The following is a 13,082-nucleotide window of genomic DNA, read 5'->3' on the forward strand; positions in this document are numbered from 1 at the left end:
AGAACAGGAACACTGTTCTTACTTCTGACAATTCTCAAACAACGGCTTCTCCTTTCAGAAAAACACTTGTGCGTTTCTCAAAAAAAGCATTTCATGAAATCCATACACTTTCAAAGAAGATGATTCTCTTTCAAAGTAAAGCGTCTGCAGTGAATAACAAAACTTTTCATTTGAGAAACACGTGTGTATCTCACAAAGCATTTCATGAAATTCATACACTTTCAAAGGAACGTGTTTATCTTTCACAGTAAATCTTCTACAGTGAAACAGAACACTGTACTCACTTCAAACACTACTTAGACATATAGCAAACAACGTCTTTTCTTTTCAGAGAAACACATGTGCGTTTCTCACAGAAGCATTACTTGAAATTCATACACTTTCCAAAGAACGTGATTATCTTTCGAAATAAAGATTCCCAGAGAACAGGAACACTCTTCTTACTTCTGACAAATCTTTGACAAATCTCAAACAATGGCTTTCCCTTTCGGAGAAACTCATGTTCATTTCTCACAAAAGCATTTCATGAAATTCATACATTTTCCAAGGAACATGATTATCTTTCGAAGTAAAGGTTCTACAGAGAACAGGAACACTGTTCTTACTTCTAACAATACTGTGATATATAGCAAACAACGTCTTCTCTTTTCAGAGAAACACATGGGCTTTTCTCACAGAAGCATTTCTTTAATTTCATACACTTTCAAGGAACATGATTATCTTTCGAAATAAAGATTCTACAGAGAACAGGAACACTGTTCTCACTTCTGACAATACTTTGACAATTCTCAAACAACGGCTTCTCCTTTCAGAAAAACACTTGTGCGTTTCTCAAAAAAAGCATTTCATGAAATCCATACACTTTCAAAGAAGATGATTCTCTTTCAAAGTAAAGCATCTGCAGTGAATAGCAAAACTTTTCTTTTGAGAAACACGTGTATATCTCACAAAGCATTTCATGAAATTTATACACTTTCAAAGGAACGTGTTTATCTTTCACAGTAAACCTTCTACAGTGAAAAGGAACACCGTACTCACTTCTAACAATACTTTGACATATACCAAACAACGGCTTCTCTTTTTAGAGAAACGGATGCGTTTCTCACAAAAGCAGTTCATCAAATTCATACACTTTCCATAGAAGGTAAAGGTTCCACAGAGAACAGGAACACTGTTCTCACTTCTAACACTACTTTGACATATAGCAAACAATGACTTATCTTTTCAGAGAAACTCATGTGCCTTTCTCAAAAAGGAGTTCATCAAATTCATACACTTTCCAAAATCATAATTATCTTTCGAAGTATAGATTCTACAGAGAATAGGAACACTGTTCTCACTTCTGACAATACTTTGACAAATCTCAAATAACGGCTTCTCCTTTCAGAAAAACACTTGTGCGTTTCTCAAAAAAAGCATTTCATGAAATCCATACACTTTCAAAGAAGATGATTCTCTTTCAAAGTAAAGCGTCTGCAGTGAATAACAAAACTTTTCATTTGAGTAACACATGTGTATCTCACAAAGCATTTCATGAAATTCATACACTTTCAAAGGAACTTGTTTATCTTTCACAGTAAACCTTCTACAGTGAAAAGGAACACCGTACTCACTTCTAACAATACTTTGACATATACCAAACAACGGCTTCTCTTTTTAGAGAAACGCATGTGCGTTTCTCACAAAAGCAGTTCATCAAATTCATACACTTTCCATAGAACATGATTATCTTTCGAAGTAAAGATTCTACAGAGAACATGAACACTGTTCCTACTTCTAACAATACTGTGACAAATCTCAAATAACGGCTTCTCCTTTAAGAAAAACACATGTGCCTTTCTCACAAAAGCATTTCATGAAATTCGTACACTTTCAAAAGAACATGATTATCTTTCAAAGTAAAGGTTCTCCAGAGAACAGGAACACTGTTCTCACTTCTAACAATACTTTGACATATAGCAAACAACGTCTTCTCTTTTCAGAGCAACACATGTGTGTTTCTCACAGAAGCATTTCTTGAAATTCATACACTTTCCAAGGAACATGATTATCATCCGAAATAAAGATTCTACAGAGAACAGGAACACTGTTCTAACTTCTGACAATACTTTGACAAATCTCAAACAACGGCTTCTCCTTTCGGAGAAACTCATGTACGTTTCTCACAAAAGCATTTCATGAAATTCATACATTTTCCAAGGAACAGGATTATCGTTGGACGTAAAGGGTGTATAGAAAATAGGAACACTGTTCTCACTTCTAACACTACTTTGACATATAGCAAACAAAGGCTTCGCTTTTCAGAGAAACACATGTGCGTTTCTCACAGAAGCATTTCTTGAAATTCATACACTTTCCAAGGAACATGATTATCATCCGAAATAAAGATTCTACAGAGAACAGGAGCACTGTTCTCACTTCTGACAATACTTTGACAAATCTCAAACAACGGCTTCTTGTTGCGGGAGGTCCTCCCACTCTCCCAGCCTATCACCGCTGAGGTACCAGCCCACTGGGGCGTGGTTTCTCTCCCTTTAAAAAAGCGGCCACTTCCCTCTCCTGGCTCTCTTCACTTCCTGCTCTGCCTGCGACTAGACTCCTTTCCTGGTTGCGTAGAGGGCTCTTGCCTGGGACAGTGATCTGTAAGTTTTTTCCCCTTTAAATAAATACCACCCTAATAATCATAACCCCGAATTGGTGTGGCATTGTTTGTGACTTACGCCTTCATTTTTGCACCCAACGTTTTGTTTTAGAACCTCTGCTTTCCCCACTCGCAGCTGCAAGTTCGGCTTGGCGGCTGCGGGCTTGGCGGGCGCAAGTTCAGCTTGGCGGCCGCGGGCTTGGCGGGCTCTAGTTCGGCTTGGCGGGAGCCCTGCCTTCCTCAGCGGCCAGCGGCCTTGGACTCCCCACGTGGATTTAAACTCCACAGGCCCGCGTAGTCTCTGGCCGCGTGGTTTGCTCTTTTCTGAGTCATTTTTTTTTTTTTTGGTTTTTCGAGACAGGGTTTCTCTGTGGTTTTGGAGCCTGTCCTGGAACTAGCTCTTGTAGACCAGGCTGGCCTCGAACTCACAAAGATCCGCCTGCCTCTGCCTCCCGAGTGCTGGGATTAAAGGCGTGCGCCACCACCGCCCGGCTTTTCTGAGTCATTTTTAAAACTCCCTTGCAAGTACAGCTCTTAAGTGGCACGAACCAGAGCACGTGGTTGCTGAAAGCTGCAACCCCTCAGGGTGACTTGTTCCGTCTCAGGAATTGATTTAATTACATTTACTTTGTTGAGAAACTTGCATTTTCCAGTTTTTAACATCTACTAAGGCACTGAAACAGGACCATGTTTTCACCGCGACTCTGCAACAGCGCCACCTGCTGGATAATAGGTAATATTGCAGTTTTTGTTTCTAACGCAAATTTTACTGCTTTGTTTTCACTAATACAATGGATTAGTAAATTTATATTTACTAATACAATGAATTACATCATACAAGGTTTATATGATTATGGGGATACCTTAGTTTGCTTGTTACTAGCCTTCAGTTTTCTTTTCCATATTCTATCATTAAGGAAGAATATGGCACTCCTAAGAACGATTGAATCTTTACGTACTAATAATGAACAGAAGAATATGGCACTCCTAAGAACGATTGAATCTTTACGAACTAATAATGAACAACTAATTGACAGGATTAAAATTATTGAAAATCAGAGGTTATCTGAACAAGTGGATACTATGACAGACAAAATTGATTCCATATCCAAGGGTATTAGAAAGTTACCTGAAAGGGTTCAGGCTGTTGAGTTTGACGTTCAGACTTTATCACAAAGTTTTGATAAGGTAACAGACAGAATGTACCTCCAAGATGGGAATCTACATGATATACAAGAAAAGTTTAAGGAGGACATGTTATCTTTGAAGGAAAAAATTAAAGCTTTGGAATCACAGGTGCAGAATGGGGACCAAAAAATTGATACCTCAGTGAAATCACTGGAAATATATACAGGTCAGGAGATTCAGGATTTAAGAGAGACAATGATAAAAAGATTTGAAAAGATTGGAGAAATTATTGCAGCTGGTGAACAGAGTAAGGAGGCACAAGGACAGGATACAATGCCTCCACCAGCTATTAGAACTGGCTTACCCAGGGTTCTAGCGACATACCCTATACTTAATTCTGAAAAAGCATCAACTTCTAAAGGCTCAAAGGGAGTCAGAGAAGCTAGATGGACGCCAATAGCAATGAATGATCTGAAAGAAATTAAGCAAGCTGTTGTTAATTTTGGCTTGCACAATGCATATGTAAAGGAAATGATAAGGACTTGGGCTTCTAATGCTAGAGCTACTCCCCATGATTTCCATCAGTTAGTGTCTGCAGTTTTAGATAATGGACCTTCCTTGATGTTTGGAATTTATTTCAGAGAAGAATCCAAACATATGGAACAGCAAGGAAGAGCAAAAGGTATTGAGGTTTCCCAAGATCAAATTCTTGGTACAGGAGAATATGCTGATCCACAGGTCCAAGCTCTTGATGACGATGAAGTACTGTGTCTATGTCACCAAGCAGCTTTAAATGCTTGGAATAGGATACAAGATCCAGCAAAAAGGGTTGAATCATATACCAGAATTAGGCAGGGACAGAGAGAACCCTTTATTGACTTTTTGCAAAGATTAATTAAGGCTCTGGACATAGGGGTAACAGACCCAGAAACTAGACGAATACTTCTTGAATCTCTAGCTTTTGAGAATGCAAACATAGAATGCAAAAAGATAATTGGGCCTTTAAAGTCTAGATCAGCACCTATGGATGAATGGATTCAGCATACGATGAATGTTGAGACGTTTAGCTATAATGATGAATCTTGGGTAGGAGAAGCGATTTCCAAAGCAATGAGGAGACATCAAACTGCCAGGTGTTTTAATTGTGGTAAATTAGGACATTTGCAAAGGAATTGCAGGCAAAGAATTTCTAGGAATAATATCTCTTCTGGGAATGACAAAAATAGGAGACCTCGGCCTTCAGGTATATGTAGGAGATGCGGTAAAGGCAGGCATTGGTCCAACGAATGTAGGTCAACAACAGACAGACTGGGCAATCCGATATCATCGGGAAACTCCTTGGGGGGCCTCTCGCAGGCCCCCAAGCCAACAGTGGCCCAGTCATTCCCAGTCACAGTGGAGAACGTGCCTCACCAAGAAAATTAAAAGCTCCAATTTCTGCTGTAAAAAGTAATAGTGGTCTAAATGAAGAATTACGTGTGGAGGATGAGTCAAAAAACCCAATAGGACAGAGTAAACGTATATTTTGGCAGACTTCTATTAATGATCAAAGACCAAAGCTAAGAGTCTGTATAAATGGCACTTTTATTGAAGGCTTATTAGACACAGGTGCGGATGTAAGTATCATTACCCCAGAATCTTGGCATCCGAATTGGCCTCTTCAAGAGGTAGATGTTCAGTTCCTGGGAATTGGAACCCTATCTCGTGTAAAACAAAGCACAAGATGGGTTGAATGCATAGGGCCCGAAGGGCAAATAGGAAGACTAAGGCCATATATAGCCAATATTGCCATAAATTTATGGGGCCGTGACCTGCTACAGCAATGGAATACCCAGATTAACATTTCTGTATTTCCAGGAACTCATAATTCTGGGAAGGATATGATGAGGTATTATGGAAAAAGGTCACCAGCCATTCAGGCTGTACAAGAACATACAGCAAATACCAAACCTTTAGAGGTACCAACGGCCCTACCTTTAAAATGGCTAACTGAGAAGCCAATATGGACCAAACAATGGCCTCTAGCTGAAGATAAACTACAGGCATTGGAACAGCTGGTGCAAGAGCAACTAGATGCTCACCATATTGAAGAATCAACCAGCCCTTGGAATTCTCCTGTGTTTGTTGTAAAAAAGAAATCTGGTAAATGGAGAATGGTGACAGATCTAAGAGCTGTCAACAAAGTAATTCAACCTATGGGCCCACTACAATCTGGAATTCCTTTGCCTTCTCTGTTACCAAAAGGATGGCCTCTTATAGTTATTGATTTGAAAGATTGTTTTTTCACTATACCGTTACAAGAAAAGGATAGAGAAAAATTTGCCTTCACAGTGCCTACTTATAATAATTCTCAGCCTAATAGGAGATATTAGTGGACTGTCCTCCCACAGGGTATGCTCAATAGTCCTACACTGTGCCAATATTTTGTAAGTAAGCCATTGGAAATAATTCGTAAACAATTCCCCAAGTCCATCATTTATCATTACATGGATGACATCTTATTATCTGATTCAAATAAAGATACTTTAGAAAGGATGTTTGAAGAAGTAAAGAAAGTCTTGCCTAGGTGGGGATTACAAATTGCCCCTGAAAAGATTCAAAGAGGAAATTCTATTAATTACCTAGGTTACAGAATAGGGTTAGAGAAAATTAAAACGCAAAAGGCACAAATTAGGAGAGACCGGTTAAAGACTCTTAATGACTTCCAAAGATTGTTAGGAGACATTTCCAGTCTACGACCAGCTGTTGGGATAACACCTGATCTAATAGTTCATTTAAACAAAACCTTAGATGGTGATAAAGATTTGAATAGTCCAAGAGAACTGACAGCTGAAGCAGAAAAGGAACTGACAATGATTGAGGAAAAATTACAGGAGGCACATGTGGATAGGGTGAACCCAAATCTTAGCTGCATCCTTCCAGAATTTCTCCTACAGGGATTCTAATGCAGAGGGAAGATATTATTTTAGAGTGGATATTTATACCTAATAAACCAAGTAAAAAATTAAAAACTTATGTGGAAAAGGTCTCTGAATTAATTATAAAAGGTAAGCTGAGACTTCGTCAACTAGCAGGTATAGACCCAGCAGAAATTATAGTGCCTTTTACTACTGAAGAAATAAAATGTTATGGGAAGACAATGAACCGTGGCAAAGAGCTTGTGCTAACTTTTTGGGAGAAATTAATAGCAACTATCCCAAAAGTGATAGACTTAATCTCATAAAAAGAACTTCTTGGATTCTTCCTAGAATTGTACGTGATGCTCCAATAACTGGAGCCCGTACGTTCTATACTGATGCAAATAAATCAGGGAAAGCAGGTTACAAGTCAGATGAATTGAGTAAGGTGGAACAAAGCCCTTATAATTCTGTCCAGAAGGCAGAATTATATGCCATTCTTATGGTGCTAAGGGATTTTAAAAAACCTCTTAATATAGTTACAGATTCACAATATGCAGAAAGAGTTATCTTGCATATTGAAACCGCTGAATTTATACCAGATGACACAGAGTTGACTTCATTGTTTATCCAGGTACAAGACATAATCAGGAACAGGCTTTGTCCGATGTACATAACACACATCCGGTCCCATACAGGTCTGCCTGGTCCTCTAGCCCAAGGCAATGCTGAGATTGATCAATTATTGATTGGAAGTGTGTTGCAGGCCTCGGAATTTCATAAGAAGCATCATGTCAATAGTAAAAGCCTAAAGAAAGAATTTTCCATTACTTGGCAACAAGCTAAGGACATTATAAAGAGATGCCCTACTTGTTCTTTCTATAACCAAACACCGTTGCCTGCAGGGAGTAACCCAAAGGGTACTAAGAGAAATGAAATCTGGCAGATGGATGTGTTCCACTTTATGGAATTTGGTAAATTAAAATATGTACACCACACCATAGACACGTATTCAGGTTTTCAATGGGCTACTGCCCTGAGCTCAGAAAAGGCTGATTCAGTAATCACACATTTATTGGAAGTTATGGCCATCATGGGTATACCTGCGCAAATAAAGACAGATAATGGTCCAGCATATGTATCTAAGAAAATGAAACGCTTTTTTGATTATTATAATATAAAACACATTACAGGTATACCAAATAATCCTATAGGTCAGGCAGTTATAGAAAGATCAAATCGTACTATAAAGGATATGCTGAACAAACAGAAAGGGACTGAAAATACCCCCAGAAATAGATTACATAATGCTTTATTAACCTTGAATTTTCTTAACGCTAATGAGAAAGGAACGACAGCAGCAGAAAGACATTGGATAATGGAAAAGTCTGCTGAACTAAATCAACCGATTTATTTCAAAGATGTGCTGACCTCTCAGTGGAAGCCAGGAGATGTGCTACGTTGGGGAAGGGGTTTTGCTCTTGTTTCCACAGGAGAAGGAAAATTGTGGATACCATCAAAATTAATAAAGTTTCGATTTGAAGAGGAGAAACCTCTTGGAAAGGAGAAATGACAACTCATCCACAACGATGATATTCATACAGGTGGTAAGAAAAACATATAGAATGGGGGCAGGGTTCTGTTCTTATCTCCACAGGAAAACACTCATCTTTGAGAAATTCAAGGGACCCTGGATGTTTGGATACTGACAGATGGAAAAATACCTGCCCAATAGGAAATATCAAGACAATCTGAATGGGTTGTGTAAGTAATATTAAACCATATTTCTAAATTTATAAAGCTGGTTTTGAAGTTGGACTCTGGCTCAGTCCCTCTCCAATTCCAAGCCTGTTAGTAAGAGAAAAACCCAGAGTTTCTGGAGTTTCTGTCTCATGTCAAGAGCCATGATATGGGACAGAAAGAAATATGAGTTTAGAAAACATCTTTGCTTTTCTTCATATCTATCATACTTTTCATTGAATATATCTATCATGTCTTTCATTGAATATATATATATGTCTATATATGTCTATATGATTAATGTTTAAGTTTTTCATAATGAACAATGAGTTTTTCCTGAAGTGACATCTGAAGTTTCCAGGAAGAAGATGGGGCCCCATAACAACTCCACCTGGTTGATATGACATCATGATACTGATAGCGCTACTACAAGACCTGCTTTTGGTACCAGCTGCACAAGACAGTTCCAACTTGGTTAGCTGAAATGGTGCACATCTTATACAACATTTTGGCCAGACCTGCACAAAATACTCAGAGACTATTGGCAATTTTAAAAGACATTGATCTTGAAATTTAACCATCATTTCACTTTCACAGGATCCCCCAGAAAGAACGTCGCCCCCATGACAGCTGGAAGTAATTCTAGAGGATGACGTCCCCTTTCCCAGTAAAACTTGCCCTTGGGTTTAGGGACATCATTTAGGGGTTGATTATAATTAGTATACGATTGAGGGTTGGGGAGGAATTTTATACACTCAGGGATCATTTTGAAAAAAAAAAAAGAGGGATGATGGGATAATAGATTTGTAATTGTGAGTTACTGTTTTTAGACAAATACATTGGTATAGATTCTTGTATATTGATACAAAGTTAAATTATATTGACTATTGTACGCATGCATGTTTCTACCTCTGTTTAAAACATTTTTTTATGTATTGACATATATTGTATTGATATATATATATATTGTATATATTTACCATATTGCAGTGTACCTTTCTACCTCTGATTAAGATACTTATATAATGATTGTGTATTGATATATATTTACCTACTGCAATGTATATTTGTACATTGTTTATATTTGGAGGTCATTGTCCTCATTTGTTTCACAGTCGTTTATTGTCTTAGTCTTTAAGTTAGATAGATATTGAGAATTATATAGACTAATAGTCATCTAAGTTTGTCATTTATAATAGACTAATCAGGTTCTTTAGATATATAGAGATTATACTCAGTATAGATAGATAATCTTCAACTACTTCAAAGAGCTGTAGAAAATGGCCTTTAATCTAACTCAGAGTTTTGTGGTAGTGAGACACAATTGCTCCTGGCAACACCACTCTATTCCCGAGAGAATGTTGAGGACCAAAGACACTCCACCTGGAGCCTTTCTTTTTGGCAGAACTGGCGTTTGGGCAAAGAAATGCCCATACCTCAACAACTGACAAAGATACAGAGCATGCATCAATGGATAAAACAGGACTGTCATATCCTGCCAAGACAGGGTAAGATAGTTTTGAAAAGTTGCTTGCCTTAGAAAATGGTATGTCAGTTATGTTAGGCCTTAGCCAAAGTTGGTTGTTTCAACGCTGCTAATGTGACTTTGGGTGATTGCCCAGGTAGCTAGTTGTCTCTGTAATTTGTTGCATGTTTTGGAACTTGTTCTACTGAACTTCCTAATTACCCAGGTAACATTATTTCCCTTCTCAGATCTTTGATGGGGTTGAAGACTATATAAATGTAGTTACTTTCTCTCATGACTTGGCCAAGTTATTTATTATACAAGACCTAAGCTAGTTAGAATAGGATATTTGTACTTATTGTATATAATTTCATAGTAGGTTTAGAACTCTCTTATTTAAACAAAAGGGGGAGGTGTTGCGGGAGGTCCTCCCACTCCTCCGCTAAGGAGGTATCACCGCGGAGGTACCAGCCCACTGGGGCGTGGTTTCTCTCCCTTTAAAAAAGCGGCCACTTCCCTCTCCTCGCTCTCTTCACTTCCTGCTCCGCTTGCGACTAGACTCCTTTCCTGGTTGCGTAGAGGGCTCTTGCGTGGGACAGTGATCTGTAAGTTTTTTCCCCTTTAAATAAATACCACCCGAATAATCATAACTCCAAATTGGTGTGGCATTGTTTGTGACTTACGCCTTCAGCTTCTCCTTTCAGAGAAACTCATGTACGTTTCTCACAAAAGTATTTCATGAAATGCATACACTTTCAAAAGAACATGATTATCTTTCCAAGTAAAGGTTCCACAGAGAACAGGAACACTGTTCTCACTTCTATCAATAATTTGACATATAGCAAACAACGTCTTTTCTTTTCAGAGAAACACATGTGCGTTTCTCACAGAAGCATTTCTTGAAATTCATACACTTTCCAAAGAACATGATTATCTTTCAAAATAAAGATTCTACAGAGAACAGGAACACTGTTCTCACTTCTGACAATACTTTGACAAATCTCAAAAAACAGCTTCTCCTTTCAGAAAAACACTTGTGCGTTTCTAAAAAAAAAAGCATTTCGTGAAATCCATACACTTTCAAAGACGATGATTCTCGTTCAAAGTAAAGCGTCTGCAGTGAATAGCAAAACTTCTCATTTGAGAAACACGTGTGTATATCACAAAAGCATTTCATGAAATTCATACACTTTCAAAAGAACGTGATTGTCTTTCACAGTAAACCTTCTACAGTGAAACGGAACACTGTACTCACTTCAAACACTACTTTGACATATAGCAAACAACGTCTTCTCTTTTCAGAGCAACACATGTGCGTTTCTCACAGAAGCATTACTTGAAATTCATACACTTTCCAAAGAACGTGATTATCTTTCAAAATAAAGATTCTCCAGAGAACAGGAACACTGTTCTCACTTCTGACAATACTTTGACATATCTCAAACAACGGCTTTCCCTTTTGGAGAAACTCATGTACATTTCTCACAAAAGCATTTCATGAAATTCATACATTTTCCAAGGAACATGATTATCGTTGGAAGTAATGGGTCTACAGAGAACAGGAACACTGTTTTCACTTCTAACACTACTTTTGACATATAGCAAACAACGGCTTCGCTTTTCAGAGAAACACATGTGCGTTTCTCACAAAAGCATTTCATGAAATTCATACACTTTCAAAGAAGATGATTCTCTTTCAAAGTAAAGCGTCTGCAGTGAATAGCAAAACTTTTCATTTGAGAAACACGTGTGTATCTCACAAAGCATTTCATGAAATTCATACACTTTCAAAGGAACGTGTTTATCTTTCACAGTCAACCTTCTACAGTGAAAAGGAACACCGTACTCACTTCTAACAATACTTTGACATATACCAAACAACGGCTTCTCTTTTTAGAGAAACACATGTGCGTTTCTCACAAAAGCATTTCATGAAATTTAAGTAAAGGTTCCACAGAGAACAGGAACACTGTTCTCACTTCTAACACTACTTTGACATATAGCAAACAATGACTTCTCTTTTCAGAGAAACTCATGTGCGTTTCTCAAAAAGGAGTTCATCAAATTCATACACTTTGCAAAAACATAATTATCTTTCAAAGTATAGATTCTACAGAGAACAGGAACACTGTTCTCACTTCTGACAATACTTTGACAAATCTCAAATAACGGCTTCTCCTTTCAGAAAAACACTTGTGCGTTTCTCAAAAAAAGCATTTCATGAAATACATACACTTTCAAAGAAGATAATTCTCTTTCAAAGTAAAGCGTCTGCAGTGAATAACAAAACTTTTCATTTGAGAAACACATGTGTATCTCACAATGCATTTCATGAAATTCATACACTTTCAAAGGAACGTGTTTATCTTTCACAGTAAACCTTCTACAGTGAAAAGGAACACCGTACTCACTTCTAACAATACTTTGACATATACCAAACAACGGCTTCTCTTTTTAGAGAAACGCATGTGCGTTTCTCACAAAAGCAGTTCATGAAATTCATACACTTTCCATAGAACGTGATTATCTTTCGAAGTAAAGATTCTACAGAGAACATGAACACTGTTCCTACTTCTAACAATACTGTGACAAATCTCAAATAACTGCTTCTCCTTTAAGAAAAACACATGTGCCTTTCTCACAAAAGCATTTCATGAAATTCGTACACTTTCAAAAGAACATGATTATCTTTCGAAGTAAAGGTTCTGCAGCGAACAGGAACACTGTTCTCACTTCTAACAATACTTTGATATATAGCAAACGACGTCTTCACTTTTCAGAGCAACACATGTGCGTTTCTCACAGAAGCATTACTTGAAATTCATACACTTTCCAAAGAACGTGATTATCTTTCAAAATAAAGATTCTCCAGAGAACAGGAACACTGTTCTCACTTCTAACAATACTTTGATACATAGCAAACAACGTCTTCTCTTTTCAGAGCAACACATGTGCGTTTCTCACAAAAGCATTTCATGAAATTCATACACTTTCAAAAGAACATGATTATCTTTCGAAGTAAAGGTTCTACAGAGAACAGGAACACTGTTCTCACTTCTAACAATACTTTGATACATAGCAAACAACGTCTTCTCTTTTCAGAGAAACACATGGGCTTTTCTCACAGAAGCATTTCTTTAATTTCTTACGCTTTCCAAAGAACATGATTATCTTTCGAATTACATATTCTACAGAGAACAAGAACACTCTT

The sequence above is a fragment of the Microtus oregoni genome, unplaced genomic scaffold, assembly GCF_018167655.1.
Source record: "Microtus oregoni isolate MIOR12 unplaced genomic scaffold, Mior012 000035F_ref0000213, whole genome shotgun sequence".
In the NCBI taxonomy this organism is placed as follows: domain Eukaryota; kingdom Metazoa; phylum Chordata; class Mammalia; order Rodentia; family Cricetidae; genus Microtus; species Microtus oregoni.